Below are 4,138 nucleotides of genomic sequence, written 5' to 3'. Positions count from 1 at the left end.
TTGCTGGGGCCGACGTTCAGCCAGTATGGTGCGACGCCAGTTAACACACACACACACACACACACACACACACACACACACACACCCCCATGCCAGGTAACACAGATCTGACCAGTGACACATACAGAGATATATGTACAACGAATGACAGCAACAGTCAGTGTGCATCTTTATTTACTGCCAACAGTAGACAGTTACCCACGCAAAACCACAGAAAGAACTTTATCTGTCTATGGTATCCCACAATTTCTTCAGGAACTCAATCCTCTCTCCTCCTCCTCCTCTCCTCCTCCTCCTCCTCCTCCTCCCTCCCCTCAGTCAGCTGCTCAAGCAGACCGAAGCTCGTTACCCACACAGTGCCGTGACCTACGACCCCCCACCGATGCCTGATCGTGCGTTATTAAACGACCACAGTGATCTACAGTGTGGACGTCCGGACCTCCCGGACCCCGACAGCCGGGAAAGCTGTACTCTTGCCTCTACCATCATCTTGTGTGTGCAGCCTGTGAGGCAGTGTGTGAACCCCCCTGGAGGAGTCAAAGATTGCAGAATCAAGTTGTGGTAGTAAACTCTCTGCCGGGCGTCTTGACAGCGCAAGCACGGTACAGATTTCTTGGTAATAACATGTGTTAAATAATTAATTACGTTAAAAGAATAATTAATCAATCAGTGCTTCACTTGAACATAATATTTATCTTAATCTTTTTAATAATTTAAAGTGGTCAGTTGTATAATATACCATGGATAAGCTTACATGTTAATTATATTCTTATAATTGAAATTATTCTTATATTTGAAATTTCGACCTGCGGCCTTTGCTGCGTGTCATCTCCTCCTCTCTGCCACCCATCCTGTCGTCTTCAGCCTGTCACAGTGCGAACTAACCATTTGGCCCAGGCAACAGACATTTGGGTGCCCTCTGCGGAGACAAAAAGTCACTATCCTTACCTTCTTCCCCCAATCTACGCCTCGGCTAGTGTTAACCTTATAAGTTGGATAACATCCTTCTCATTGATATTGCAATTTCTATATATTTCACTAAAGCGATGGATGGTGCAAATTAGATGTTGAATTTGTTCAACTTAGTTTCCGATCTCTTCAGCCCCTGACTAATGCATGTCCACTGACAATACCAAAAAAAAAAAAATGAACCACCGCCCCCCAAAAAAAATGATAACCTGACTCTTCAACTATTAACAAGATTCATATGACCCTTGTTATACAATATTAGTAAAGACTGACATTTGTTATTCCAGGTTAAATAAAGATTTATTTAAAAAAGAAAAAGTTTTTGATTAACGCCATTATCATCGCTCGACTGAGACGAGCCACTTGATTGACAGTAAGACGTTGACTTACGGTAAGACATACGCTCATTTTCCGCGACGTCCCGCTGCACGCTCCTGAAAAAAGCTTGATAGCTTGGCAGCTGAAATAAACTCCTCCTTAGCCTCTTCTTTCTTTTTCATTCTCTCGATTTATCTGTTCTTCTTCTTCTTCCTCTCTTTCCCGCTATTTACGTTTGGATTTACCGTCTAATCATTTTCCGCATACCGTGCGTCGTGCAGCGTGCATGAGAGATCGTAACATGGAATAGTCATGAGTGCAGACTGAAGGGGATCACGGTTGGCAGAAAGACCGTCAAAAACATGAGTAATGATCAAATTAGACATCCAATGCTATATGTGAAGATGATTTATAAAACGAATAAATATCAAATACAAAATAATAAAGAGGCAGTTTGGGGCCCCATGAGCCGGGGCTCAGGCAAATGCCTGGTTTGGCCTATAAGTACGCCCGCCTCGGTGTTCACTACAATAAGATATAAAAGCCCAAAAATACTTCAAACAAAAAAATAATCACTTCATATTTTACTTCTTATTTTATTCTACTCTTTTATTTGTGTGTTGCCTAAGGGAGTCTGGCAAAGTAAGTTTTTCATTGTACGTATAAACCACTGTTACTTACTGTACATTTGACAATAAACCTCTTGAATCTGGAATCTTGATTTGATGTGTGAGACCAAAGACTTGATCAGGGTCGGTGCCGCGGTTTTGAGATCCCACCGATACTCCCGCCATTTTTATATCTTCAAATTACTCATTAAAACCAAACTGCTGATAAAAATGAACCCTTGAACAAACATCAGTGTTATAATTACATTTCTATAAATATATATAAATCCTCTTGTGTCTCCTGCAGGTCTACCCAGAGTGGAGAGCAGGAGGAGCAGGAGGAGGAGGTGCGGTGCGTCTCCCTCCTGGATCGTTCCTGTCCTGCTCCTCAGATAACACCATCCGACTGTGGAACATCGACGGCCACAACGTTGTCAACAGGAACATCCTGAGCCACGTACAAGAACACCTTTACCTTTTATGTTTACACACACACACATACACCTGCACACCCTCCTCACTTCTCTGACCTCTGACCCTTCAGGACCTGCAGAAGGTTATTTACGTGGACAACAACATAACCAGCCTCCTGGATACGGAGAGCGCCATCGTCGCCGGCGGCAACACAGAGAAGGCGGGGTCATCGGGCTCAGAGGGGCAGCAGGCAGACCAGAGCAGGGTGGGCATTAGGACCCTGAGAGTCAGTCCTGATGGACAGCATCTGGCCTCTGGTGACCGCATGGGAGTCCTCAGGTGAGGAGGGGGGCGGAGTCAATGTTTGAGTCCAGAGAGAAGACGGTCTCCACACACAATGATACTGTGTGTGTGTGTGTGTGTGTGTGTGTGCGTGCATGTGTAGGATCCATGAGCTGGACAGTATGGAGGAGATCATGAACGTTCAGGCTCACGACTCAGAGATCCTCTGCCTCGAGTTCTCCAAACCAGATACTGGTGAGAGATTATAACACAATTTAACACAACACATGTGGCTCGTTAGCTAGCGTAACATTAGCTCTCTAGCTCATAGCGTAACGTTAGCTCTCTGAGCTGAGGGAACTAGAAATATCTCCTGTTGCCAGGTCTCATCTATGGTTTGTGCTCCAGCTTCACACAACCAGACAGAAGACAACAAACAGGAACACAAAGCTCTGAAGTGTCTGATGGTTGTAGAAAGTAATGCCTGCAGGTCGAAGCTGAGGGAATCTTTCCCACACCACCTTTCTGTCACATAAAAACTGTGTGCCCATGAGCCAGGCAGTGACCCTGTAGAGGAGCTGCAGGGTGGATGCCCTGAGGCTGACCCCCTTCTGTGACATTACACGTGACTCAGCCAATAAGAGATCAGACTGCAGCTCCCAGTCTCACCACCACCACCTTACCCTAATACCTAACACCCTCACAGGAGGTAGCTGCGGGACGCCATCCAGTAAAAGTATATAAAGTATATAAAGTATATAACGTATATAAAGTATATAACATATAAACATATAACACATATAACATATATAACGTATAACACATATAACGTATATAACATATATAACGTATATAACGTGTATAAAGTTTATAACGTATATGAAGTATATAACATTTATAACGTATATATAAATGTATATAAAGTATAAAGTATATAATATATATAAAGTATAACGTATATGAAGTATAAAGTATATAAAGTATATAACGTATATAAAGTTTATAACGTATATGAAGTATATAACATATATAACGTATATATAAATGTATATAAAGTATTAAGTATATAATATATATAAAGTATATAAAGTATATAAAGTATAAAGTATATGAAGTATATAACGTATAGAAAGTATAGAAGGTATATAAAGTTTAAACATTATTAGAAACACTGAAATGTATCTCTGGTTAAAAAAGAAAGACATCAGTTTTTCTGGAGCTGATGAAGGAAGTATGGAAGGAGTAGGTCGTCTCACTTCCTGCTCACTTCTGTTGAGAACTGCACATGCTCAGTACCGATCGGGCTCGCAAGACAATGGCGGCGGGTGAAGACAAAGTTTATCAGCTGAAAGATCAATGAACCGATCAATGAACCGATCAATAAGGTGTTTGCATTGGGGCATTTTTTCTCACTGACCAGGAATAAGAGCAGATAAACCAGCAGGATAATGAAGTCTGTCTGTCTGTCTGTCTCTCTCTCTGTCTGCCTGTCTGTCTCTCTCTCTGTCTCTCTGTCTGTCTGTCTGTCTGCCTGTCTGTCTCTCTGT

Source organism: Morone saxatilis, unplaced genomic scaffold, assembly GCF_004916995.1.
Source record: "Morone saxatilis isolate NCDOM2014 unplaced genomic scaffold, NCSU_SB_2.0 Contig3, whole genome shotgun sequence".
Taxonomy (NCBI): Eukaryota; Metazoa; Chordata; class Actinopteri; family Moronidae; genus Morone; species Morone saxatilis.
The sequence above is the reverse complement of the archived record's forward strand: the minus strand, read 5'-3'. Positions refer to the sequence as shown.